This window comes from Macaca nemestrina, chromosome 14 (genome assembly GCF_043159975.1).
Source record: "Macaca nemestrina isolate mMacNem1 chromosome 14, mMacNem.hap1, whole genome shotgun sequence".
Taxonomy (NCBI): Eukaryota; Metazoa; Chordata; class Mammalia; order Primates; family Cercopithecidae; genus Macaca; species Macaca nemestrina.
The window spans coordinates 41,077,180-41,090,343 of record NC_092138.1 but is presented as its reverse complement, the minus strand read 5'-3'; the positions used below and the strand labels follow the sequence as shown (position 1 = coordinate 41,090,343).

The 13,164-nt window shown below is 37.0% G+C and overlaps 1 protein-coding gene across 1 annotated transcript in view; it reads left to right on the top strand.

Annotated features, from left to right (window-relative positions):
- Positions 1–6,691, top strand: part of LOC139358300 (cytochrome c oxidase subunit 8C, mitochondrial-like) — a 215,607-nt gene extending 208,916 nt beyond the window's left edge. Inside the window, exon 3 of the transcript XR_011613053.1 lies at positions 6,573–6,691. The gene's annotated coding sequence lies outside the window, so the exon portion shown is untranslated. The remainder of the gene's footprint in view (positions 1–6,572) is intronic.
- Positions 6,692–13,164: the final 6,473 nt, after the last annotated feature.

Here is a 13,164-nt window from a genome sequence, read left to right as displayed (position 1 = left end):
AATAAGTGACAATTTTAGTTACATTGTCTTTATACCTGCTAGATAAGGTAGAAGAGGGCTCACCATAAATTTACAACTCTTTGCTGCTGGAGTGGCTGAGACTTAATTTAACCCAACACTCTTTTCTCTGAAGTCAAATCTGAACACTTGAAGGTTTATATAGAACCAAACTCTGCGTGTGGGTGTTATCCATTTCCCATCATCTCATTTCCATGCCTGCAAGTGTTGAGCAATACTGGTTGTCATGTCCTGGTTTCAGACGTTGATCAAGAAAAACCACTTGGTATGTGATGTCTCCAGTAGACACCTATGCATGATGTTTGAGGACAATGAAATAATTCAACTATGTCTTCTACTGCTCTGGGTCATTAAAATCTCCATGCCTAGATACTCTCCAAAGAGCTGGGAAAAAAAATTAAAAGCACAGGAACTTTAGGATATATTTGTACAGATCTACATTCTAGTAATTCTAAAACAGGTTTGGAGAAGGGATAGAATTGTTTGAGAATTGCTATGTTCTAGCAATTCTCTCTCTTCTCCAAACCTAAATTTGAGGAACAGGAAGGGGAATGAAATTTCTCCCTCTTTAAAACATCAACTCTTTTGACTAAATAAATGAGCCCTGTGATATTTCACTTTAAAGACTTAAATCATGATAATGACTTCATTTCTTCTTTGTACTCTGGCATATCACTCCTTTGAGGGGATGAAAAGAGAAAGTAATACAAAAAAGGGAAAATGGCTAAGAAGAAAAATAGGAGGTATTTACTTATATTTCAGAATGTTTTGTATATATTTAAAATATGTGTATTTGTGAAATTATATATCACATGCTATATATTTTATTCTAACTTCTGGCTTCAAGCAATCCTCCCGCCTTGACCTCCCAAAGTACTGCAATTACAGGTGTGAGCCACACACATAGTCTACCATATATTTTATAACTAGATTTATAGGATCATCTATAATATGTTGTATATATTGAGAACTAGGTATTTGTAAAATAAGATTATAATGTGTATCTTGCAGATGCACTTTTTAAATTAACAATATTTATCATTTTCTGTAAGAAGTATAGAAATAACTGATTAAATATGGTACTCATTTGAGAAATACAAAATATTTATTTAAAGCTTGATTTTTTCAATAAAAATAGATTCTCAATAAATATATATCAAAACAATAAATGCATATATGATGAACTTTTGGTTGGCTTTCTGTATTAATTTCATAAACTCTGCTACTGTGGAAATTTCATTCTAACTTTTATTTTTCAACACATTTCAAAATAATTTTTCTAAAGTTGGGGTTAGAAATTTTATTTTTATTTCCATTTTCCCTCCACTTTATGATGAAAAGAAGTCTGAATTGCTGTGAATTGCTCATTAGATAATTGCTGGATATCTAATTGCAAAATCCGACTTTGTTCCTGTTTTAATTATTCCAACAAAAGTCCACTAAAATATTTTATGTCAGTTATTGTTTGATGTGTTGGTGATACAGAATTTTAAAAATTACATTGTATTTATAATTCTAAAAATTCAGAATTGTTTATAGAAGACTTATCAAAAAATAATTACATTGTAGCACAATATATGTCCACAGAGGATGTGAAAAGTTCACAATCTCAGGGCTGCTTTCTCTCATCAAAATGCTGCAGCTGAACTGCAGCCATTTGTGGTGTTCTGCTATTCGATACTTAACTCCTATCACAGAATTCTTTATCTATGTGAGAAGGGTCATGTAGTCTCCTGGTCCAGGTTTTAATTTTATGCATAGTTTCTTACTTCTGTATTGCACTTTCTTTCCAGAAGGCTTGCAGCGGTGCCCAAGCTGCAAAACTAGGTGTCCTATTCCCAAAACTTGAATTTTATGATGTAACCTTCCTGTGCCATGTTCATCTCCAGTTGTATCATATGGTCTGTCCTGTCACTGAAACTTTTTTCTTGCTAGTGAGGGGCATGGGGGTGCAGATGATCTAGGACAGGCAGGGTCTATAGGAAAAAAATGACAAAAGATATGTAATATAATTTACCTTAACTCCTCTTTTCCTGTATTGTGTCATCAAGGGGGTGTAGAAGATAATAAGACAAAGTTATGTCAACAGCTTAGAAGTGCAAGTGAAGTGGGTGACCTTAAGAGCAGGAATTTATTATCTTATATTCATCTCTGATAGGAACATGACATTTCCCATAAAAAGGGTATTTAGGATGACTCCCATCCCAGGAGAATACTATGTAAAATGCTGTAGTGCAAACAGGGAAGAGATGGCTATCTTGTGGTGTCAGGGGAGATTTTGCAGAACTGAATCCTAAAGAAAAAGCAGCAATCCATCATTTTTAAGGTTAAAAAGGATTGTACAAGTAGAGGTAAGACGGACACGAATACATGGAATTATGGTAGGGCATAGAGTCATCTCATTTTGAATAGAAGCCATGGGAAGAGGTTGAGGGAGAAGAGAAGAAAGGTGGTAGGAAATCAATTCAAGTAATAGACTGACTGCAGATTGTGAATGATACTGTGTCTAATGCTAAATTTTTAGGGCTAGATTCTTGACATAGTGGCGAGCACTCAGTAATTGTTAACTTTATTCTTTCTAATTTCAGTGAAAACAGAACAGAAAGATGATGTTTTAAAAAATGATATATTTGAGGTCTCCCGTGATTGCATCTAATTTAATCCTTAGCAATGTTTGTAGAATAATTACTGTTTTAGTTTAGTATGCAGTGGTTCTCAGAGCTGACAGAATTTGCTTTAAAATAAGCTTTCAGGGCTCATCTTCAGAGAGAATTATGCCAAGAGTTTTATCAGTCTGCTTCATTTTTTGTTTAACATCTATGAGACTCTATGGAAAGTCTCAGGGATATAGGATATTGAGAGCTTACATCATTGTCAGTAAAATTCTCTTTTACATTTCTAGAGCCTATTCAGTATGTATCTCCCTTCAGGACACAAAAGAAATAACCTTGCTATTTCCCTGCTGGGTGACCTACAGTAAAAATTTTTTCTAAGTTTTTAATTTGTAGCAAATGTTAGATGAATGGATTAGAGTGAGAGGTGTGATCGGGCAACGGTTTTACTAGAGCTCCGTTTAATTTACCTAAGTTTCATTATACATCCTAACGCCTTACAGTAGTTTCAGTTCAATGGTATTAACTCCCCTGCCTCCTGTTAACAAGACATTTTATATTGAATTATCTATAGAATGAAATCATGAACTGTATTGCTAAAAGATAGAAGAGTTTTCATGAGATCCAAATGGCAGTCATTTTCCAGTTTGCAAATTGAGTCCTAAAGATTGTAATACTGATGTCATTTCTATCCATATAAGTATTTATGCCACAGCCATACCTAAATACCTCACAATGTGGAATTGCACAAGAATGCATTAACAAAGTCTGCCTACAACAGCAGTCACACTTCTACCTTCCCTGCAGTGATGACATTCCTGAGAATAGCCTGTCAAAAAGAAGACAAAGAGTTGGGAAAACTTTATGGCAAATTTAACTGAGAAATAACTGTTTTCTACATCAAGAGAATTGCCTGATAAATGTTTTGCAGAATTTAAAAGTCATTCCAAAATTAGTTTCAAAGAACTGGCTGCAAATGACAGTCCCCAAATGTGTTTTTTCCTTCTTTTTCTTTTTCTCCCTGTCATTGCCGACTCAGAGCATTAAGAAAATCTAATGCTGAAAGGACTACTCCTGTGAGATGTGAAAATAATTATATGTTCTGCCTGAACTGATAGGCAGAGAAACATTCCATCTCAGATTCTGCAAAGCATGTCAATTTCAAGTTTGCGTGTTTTCTGTTTCTACTACCTACCAGTTGGAGAGGCAGTGATTGGAAAACAAAAGCATTATCTTTACAGCAAGGAATCTTGAAAATTGGATAGATGGCATTATTCTCCACTTTTCATGTAAAGAACACGAAAAGTGAAGTTATTTCTCACTGTAGGTTTTAAGGTGGATAATAGAAACAGTTTTGCAAATCTGAGCTTCGATAATTTGACTATAACAAGTTCTATTGTATTAACAGAATGTTAATTAATACATATTTATGGACTCAATGTGAGTCAGAAAAATTGACTCAAGAGTTGAATTGCATGAAATTAACCTAGTTTCTCATTGGCTTCAATTTTAAATTCCAAGTTGATTTCCCATTGAAAAGAAATACCCCATAGAGCAAATTAGAAACATCTTAAAATGACCCAGCTTTTATAGATAGTTTGATGCTGTAATGCCAGTGGTAATTTTGCAAAATTTCCATTACTTTCCAAAATTTCAATATCTCATTCTCTGCTGTTGAAAGTTTTAAGCCTCACTCTGGCTTTTTACCATGTCTGATAAACCATAGGATTTTTTCTTTTCAACCCAAATTCAACTATTCCTCTCCTACTTTTTTTCCTTTTAAAGTCTTATACAGGTTAAGTATGACTTAAATATACAAATAGCATCAGTTACCAAAAAAAAAAAAAAAAATAGTTTTCTTTTTGGCATGGGATGAGAACAAACTGATAAATTTGAGTTTCTTAATGACATTTTTCTGATTATAGCAAGAATACATCTATTATATAGAAAAATAGATGTATTCAGGAAGGCATTAAAACAATTCCTCTCATAATGCCTCTACCCATAGATACGCACTGACTAACATTTTTGCACATTTTCCCATAGTCTTTTAGAAAAAAATAATGTGCAGTTTGTGCAATTTCTCTCTGGATAAAATACATATTTTTATTTTTGCCTTTTTCCCCCACTAGTGATTTTTGAGCTTTTTTCATGTTATTAACTACATATAAATATATGAATGTCTATTACTGAATCCTATAAAACTCTGATAATCAATTTTACATTTTTCAAGTGTTTAAATATTTAGGTGTTTTTCAAATTATTAGCATAATGTGACATAGATGCCTCCTTATTTCTCATTAATATTAGAATCAAATGAACAAATAACAAAAAATATAAGCTTCCTAAGTCTCTGTGTCAAATAATGTGGGAATTACAACATACTCCTCAAGATTTTGGTTTGTTCCTGGGTCTTACATTGACGTGTTTTCTCATGTCATGTCATCTATTTTTCCCTCTAGTCTCTCAATTTCAGTGATCTCTTGCCCTCAGTAACCAACCTTGTACTTTCCACACATTTCCCCAAACCTGAAGAAAGCAATCTCACTCTCCAGAGCATCGGCAGCACACTATTATTCTATGTTGGTGATTTCTGTTTAGGGAGTAGAGACAGAGATGAGGATTACATAACGGCAGATAAAATTATTTGAAACTGAATGCTATGTATTGTTGCAAAAAATTTTCTCAGGAACTCACACAACGGGGACTTTCTCACTTGTCTCACTTTCTATCTTGTCTCCCCCAGGCTCCCTGCAATCCCAGCATCCCCCCATCGGACCAGATATATAGTATCTCTCTCTCCCTCTCTTGATTTTCACCCCTTTATTTTTCCAACCTTCCCTTTCATCTTTTTTTCTTTTTCTCTTGGGTACTCTTGACACTCAAAACCTCACATTTTATTACACAGAACAAATTAGTACTGCCTATATGTTATTTGCACCCAGGTGTCCCATCTTTCTCCACCAAAAAGTCCATCAAAATCTATTAAAGAATTGTATTTTGTGCTGTTTTATTGAAATAACTACTTATTCTACCATACAGACTTATTATGTTACTACTAAGAAGGCAGAAATAGTCAGTGTCAGCTATTTAATAACATATTTTTACAATATAGGTAAAGCAAAATAATTTTATCAACACACAAAAATGACAAAAATCTTCAATTACTTCTTTAAGAGAGATTAGTATAAGGGAAATTATTGTATCAACATAAAAAAGATTCTTTGCATTAAGAAATTTTGTCAGAAATATAACAATTTATATTTTTATCACTAATAAATAGTTGACTAATTATAGTGTTATCAGTAAAACTAGTTACCACTATGATGTGTTTAAAAAGAAATGATTCATGAATTTATATTTCTATGTCACTTCTACAGAGCCTGAAATTATGTGTTTCGTGTCTCCTTGTGAATTTCTTGCCTGTGTCTAATACTTGCATGTCCAGTGAGAATGGTATTACCACTCAGAACATTATTTCAGTTACTCTGAATTTGATTTTTTAATGGAATGTTGGATTGGAATGTTGGATTGGGAAGTGTTGATTGGATGTATTCCTAGTGGAATGTTGGACTGGAAAGTGATGACAACGTATCTTGTGAATAAACTGACCATTTAGTAGTATTGCTGTACTAGCTAGAAGTAATTTCTCCATTTTCCTTTATCTTTGTCTTTCTTCCTGAGAATGCAAATAGGAGAAAATCAATGTGTTTTTCTCCTACCAATTCTGTGCATGGACAGTGCAGTTAAATCAGAAACTCCTACCCAGGGAAGCAAAGTCTTAGTTGAGAGGAGTAATACAGGGAGCAAAAGGCAAATGTGGCAAATGGGAGAAAAAAAGGGAAATGAATAATAATGACACAGGGAAGTATATCATCATTCTTTTTCCAAAGAGCATTTGAATTCAAGAAAATAACACTCTTCACTGTTTCTCTCAAACAGAGTGTCAACAATCGGGAATCATTCAGATATTCTGACCCTCAAGGAAGTAAATTGGATTGAAGTTAACGCACAGATTTTACCAGAGTATTTTTTATTTGGGTGTTTTGGAGAAAAGAGAAAGAATCATAAACAGCATCCCTTGCTAAGTTGATTGCATAATACTAACTTGCAACTTCAAATATAGTATGCTGGTTATGTTTGCCATATTAATTCTTTTATACCCTTGAGAAAAATCTCAGTTTTTATCTATACAGGATATGCTACTGAGAGGCAGCCAGCAACTGATACACTGAGTGCTTTCAAGCATTATAAAGTTCTTTTGAGGCACTTTCTTGGGTGCAAAGGTTACATGACACCCCTATCTGCAGAAGTCACTGTTGCTATTTTGACTACAGCAGATAATAATGTGAATGGAATGTTCTATAAGCAGGCGTTCACAGGATCAGAATCGTGTCCAAGCATGGTATGGTTAGAAAATACCATTGCTGGCAACTTTTCCCTGGAACCTTACAAAGGCCGTTTATGGTAAGCCTGATGCCTGCTCATACGGAGCTGCATACAAGAGTTGAATGTGCTCAACTGACACTGCCCTGGGAGATAAGAAGATTTCTGTGTAAACACAGTGCACTCAACTTGCACCCACATCATATCAAATATATTCAGTGGCAATCACATTTGTGGTAACTTAACTTACATTGAACCCTGATTGGGAACAATGAGACCACTAAGGTTTGAATGCAGAATGAACTTCAAGGGAATGAATTCCCTGAAGTGATCCATATCTGCAGAACCTTGTATCCTGTGACAATGCATGTCTTCAGTACACAGATAAAGCATTTTATAAAGGTTAGCTATTACCATCTAGGCAAAAATACTTTTTCCTAATTTATATTTTATCCAGTATATCTCATGCTCATGCTCAACTTTTATGCATATTGTTTCATTAAACACACACATACAATTATGTGCAAGAAACTTTTCTAAGTACTTTGCAAATATTAACACATTTAATCCTCATAGAACCCCTAAGAAATAGGCACTCATCATCCCATTTTACAATTGAAGAAACTAAGACACAGAGAAGCTAAACACTGTTTTAGCTTTTCCAGCCAGTGAGTGGTTAATCCAGCTTCAAACCCAGAACATCTGCCTCCAGAGTTTGCTTTCAATCTCTGTCTTTACAAAATTTCTCGTTTTGTCTTACCTTGATCGTCCATCCCCATTTAGCTTCTCACACAGTATTCATTGCTAAATTCATATCTCCCTTCTTTTAGCTTTCTACTTTGGACATGCCCGACTCTGTATCTAGTTTTCTGAAGTAAAAGGTCACTTCACTTCAGGATATTTTCATAGCTACATATCTAATCCTCCAGCCAAAAGGGTGGTTTGGTGTGACAAAATACATAAACCAGAGAGTTAAAAAATCAACATTAACATATAGGGTGATGCAGAGGTTGCCCTTGAATACTCAGATTTTTTTATAAGGGTGGAAGCTATGTATTCTTGCCAGGACACTTAATACAAGTGCTATAACCAGACCATTATTTTACCTGGCAACCACGACAGTCTGTTCATGTTTGCAAATATTGCACAGAAGTATGGATAGTGATCATATTTTAAACACATAACTTTTCTGAGATTTGAAAATATGCTAAAATTAAGGATAGGTCTGAAAGTTTGGACAGGGCTTTCTTTACTTGATTAAACTTCACTCCCTGAACATCTCTTAAATGTCATCAAAATGGGACTGGGCGTGGTGGCTCATGCCTGTAATCCCAGCACTGTGGGAGGCTGAAGCGGGCAGATCATCTGAGGTCAGGAGTTCGAGACCAGCCTGGCCAACATGGTGAAACCTCATTTTTACTAAAAATACAAAATTAACCGAGCATGGTGGCGGGTGCCTGTAATCCCAGCTGCTCAGGAGCTGAGGCAGGAAAATCACTTGAACCTGGGAGGCAGAGATTGCAGTTAGCCGAGATCGTACCATTGCACTCCAGCCTAGGTAACAGAGCAAGACTCCGTCTCAGAAAACAAAACAAAACAAAACTTAACAAAACAAAAAAAGTCATCGACATGGCAATAAATTTTTTCCAAGGCTAATAATTGATTGTATGGCTAGAAGATGTACACAGGAAAATGGTACTTTTTCTTTCACAGAATCAACCTACAACTAACAACCAGTTACAGCTATGTGATAAGTTAAAACAGTTTTTTTACTCTCTGAGTCTACCAACAACACTTTCGATTAGTGTGTAAAAGACCTAGACATCTCTATTCACTGCCTATCACTTCGGTACCTAAAACAAGTATTAGTTTTGTAGTAAGGAAATATATTTGCTACAATACCTCTTGTGATAACTCCTTTATAAGAATTCTCTATGCTTATCCACTCAAAACACTTGTCTCACTGTCAGAAAAACTGTTGCTTATCAACGAAAGTTTTAAATTCTCTTTTTTTTTTTTTTAATTTATTTATTATTATTATACTTTAAGTTGTAGGGTACATGTGCATAACGTGCAGGTTTGTTACATATGTATACTTGTGCCTTGTTGGTGTGCTGCACCCATCAACTCGTCATTTACATCAGGTATAACTCCCAATGCAATCCCTCCCCCCTCCCCCCTCCCCATGATAGGCCCCGGTGTGTGATGTTCCCCTTCCTGAGTCCGAGTGATCTCATTGTTCAGTTCCCACCTATGAGTGAGAACATGCGGTGTTTGGTTTTCTGTTCTTGTGATAGTTTGCTAAGAATGATGGTTTCCAGCTGCATCCATGTCCCTACAAAGGACACAAACTCATCCTTTTTGATGGCTGCATAGTATTCCATGGTGTATATGTGCCACATTTTCTTAATCCAATCTGTCACTGATGGACATTTGGGTTGATTCCAAGTCTTTGCTATTGTGAATAGTGCCGCAATAAACATACGTGTGCATGTGTCTTTATAGCAGCATAATTTATAATCCTTTGGGTATATACCCAGTAATGGGATGGCTGGGTCATATGGTACATCTAGTTCTAGATCCTTGAGGAATCGCCATACTGTTTTCCATAATGGTTGAACTAGTTTACAATCCCACCAACAGTGTAATAAATGGTGCTGGGAAAATTGGCTAGCCGTAAGTAGAAAGCTGAAACTGGATCCTTTCCTTACTCCTTATACGAAAATTAATTCAAGATGGATTAGAGACTTAAATGTTAGACCTAATACCATAAAAATCCTAGAGGAAAACCTAGGTAGTACCATTCAGGACATAGGCATGGGCAAAGACTTCATGTCTAAAACACCAAAAGCAACGGCAGCAAAAGCCAAAATTGACAAATGGGATCTCATTAAACTAAAGAGCTTCTGCACAGCAAAAGAAACTACCATCAGAGTGAACAGGCAACCTACAGAATGGGAGAAAATTTTTGCAATCTACTCATCTGACAAAGGGCTAATATCCAGAACCTACAAAGAACTCAAACAAATTTACAAGAAAAAAACAAACAACCCCATCAAAAAGTGGGCAAAGGATATGAACAGACATTTCTCAAAAGAAGACATTCAGACAGCCAACAGACACATGAAAAAATGCTCATCATCACTGGCCATCAGAGAAATGCAAATCAAAACCACAATGAGATACCATCTCACACCAGTTAGAATGGCGATCATTAAAAAGTCAGGAAACAACAGGTGCTGGAGAGGATGTGGAGAAATAGGAACAAGTTTTAAATTCTCTATGGTGCTACCAGCTGGTTCTGACAACCACTCAGTAATCTAAAGACTTAAAGAACTGATAAAATTTCAAGGAGACTACTTCGTATATTTATCAGCAATGCAAGAAAAATGATGGCTAATGTCAAGAACCACAGAAAGACATAATCAATGATATGGTTTGGTTGTATCTCCGCCCAAATCTCACCTTGAATTGTAATAATCTCCAAGTGTCAAGGATGGGGCCACGTGGAGATAATTGAATCATGACAGCAGTTTCCCCCATACTGTTCTTGTGGTAGTGAATAAGTCCCATGAGATCTGATAGTTTTGTAAATGGGAGTTTCCCTGCAAACGCTTTCTTGCCTGCTGCCATGTAAGATGTCCCTTTGCTCTGCCTTCCTCTTCTGCCATGATTGTGAAGCCTCCCCAGCCACTGGAACGGAGAGTTTATTAAACCCGTTTCCTTTATCAGTTACCCAGTCTTGGGCATGTCTTTAACAGCAGCATGTGAAAAGACTATACAGTAAATTAGTACTGGTAGAGTGGGGTGCTGCTGTAAAGATACCCAAGAATGTGGCAGTGATTTTGGAACTGGGTAACTGGCAGAGGTTGAAACAGTTTGGAAGGCTCAGAAAAGGACAGGAATATAAGGGAAAGTTAGGAACTTCCTAGAGACTTATTGAATATCTTTTACCAAAATGCTTTTAGTGATATGGAGAATGAAGTCCAGGCTAAGGTGGTCTCAGATGGAGATGAGAAACTTGTTGGGAACCGGAGCAAAGGTGACCCTTGCTATGTTTTAACAAAGAGACTGGTGGCATGTTGCCCCTGCCCTAGAGATCTGTGGGACTTTGAACTCGAGATGATTTTGAGCATCTGGTGGAAGAAAGTTCTAAGCAGCAAAGTGTTCAAAAGGTCTTTGGTATTGTTAAAAGAATTCAGTTGTATGTATTCAAAAAGATATGATTTGAAATTAAAACATGTTTAAAAGGGAAGCAGAGCCTGAAATTTCAGAAAATTTGCAGTCTGGCATTGTGATAGAAAAGAAAAACCCATCTTCTGAGAAGAAATTCAAGCCAGCTGCAGAAAATTGCACAATTAACCAGGAGCCAAATGTTAATTGCCAAGAGAATGGAAAAAATGTCTTCAGGGCATGTCTCAGAGGTCTTCATGGCAGCCCTCCCATCACAAGCCAGGAGACCTAAGAGAGAAAAATGGTTTCCAGGGCTGGGCCCAGGACCTTGCTGCTTTGTGCAGTCTCAGGATTTGGTGTCCTGTGTCTCAGCCATGGCTAAAAGTGGCCAACAGAGAGTTCAGGCCTTAGCTTCAGAGGGTGCAAGCCCCAAGCCTTGGAGGCTTACATGTGATGTTGAGCCTGTGGGTGCACAGGAGCGAAGAATTGAGGTTTCGGAGCCTTCACCTAGATTTCAGAGGATATGTGAAAATGCCTACATGTCCAGGCAGAGGTGTGCTTCAGAGGCAGAGTCCTCATGGAGAACCTATGCTAGGGCAGTGCAGAAGATAAATGTGGGTTTGAAGCCCCTATGCAGTGTCCACTGGAGCACTGCCTAGTGGAGTTGTGAAAAAAGGGCCACCATCCTCCAGACCCCAGAATGATAGATTCACTGACGGCTTGCACTGCATGCTTAGAAAAGCTGCAGACACTCAAAACCAGCCCATAAAAGCAGCCAAAAGTGGGGCTGTACCCTTCAAAGCCACAGAGGTGGAGCTGCCCAAGACCATGAAACCCACCTCTTGCATCAGCATGACCTGGATGTGACACATGAAGGCAAAGATCATTTTGGAGCTTTAAGGTTTGACTCCCTTGCTGAATTTCAGACTTGCATGGGGCCTTCAGCCCCTTCATTTTGGTCAATTTCTACCATTTGGAATGGCCGTATTTACCTAATGCCTGTGCCCCCATTATATATAAGAAGTAACTAACTTGCTTTTCATTTTACAGGCTCATAGGCAGAAGGTACTTGCCTTGCCTCAAATGAGACTTTGGAATGTGGCCTTTTGAGTTAATGCTGAAGTAAATTAAGACTTTGGGGGACCACTGGGGAGGCATGATTGGTTTTGAAATGTGAGGACATGAGATTTGGGAGTGGCCAAGGGCAGAATGACATGGTTTGGTTATGTCCCCACCCAAATCTCACCCTGAATTTTAATAATCTCCATGTGTCAAGAGCAAGGCCAGATGGAGATAATTGAATCATGAGGACAGTCTCCCCCATACTGTTCTTGTGGTACAGAATAAGTTTCATGAGATCTGATTGTTTTATATATGGGAGTTCCCCTACACAAACTTTCTTGCCTTTCTTTCCCCTACACAAAAATTCTTTAATTCTAAATAATTAATAATTAAGTCACCAGGTAAGATGTCCCTTTGCTCTTCCTTTATCTTCCAACATGATTGTGAAGCTTCCCCAGCCACATGGAACTGAGAGTTCATTAAACCTCTTTCCTTTATAAATTACCCAGTCTTGTGTTTGTCTCTGTCAGCAGTGTGAGAACAGACTAATACAGTGACTTTCCATAAATTATCTGCCAGCGCTGAGAAAGTAGAGAATTAAGGCCCGACCTCCTTCAAGGTAGTGGCATAGTCATCCCAGTGACTACTTTTTTTTTCCTCCTAGCAAGTTGGTTCAACCCACGGCCCATGGACCACATGCAGCCCAGGAGGATTTTGAATGCAACCCAACACAAATTTGTAAACTTTCTTAAAACGTTATGAGGGGTTTTTTTGTGATTTTTTTTTTCTTTTTTTTAGCTCATCAATGATTGTGTTAGTATATTTTATGTGTGGCCCAAGACAATTCTTTTTCTTCCAATGTGGCCCAGGAGATCCCAAAAAATTAGACACCCCTATCTTAGAGATTTACTCT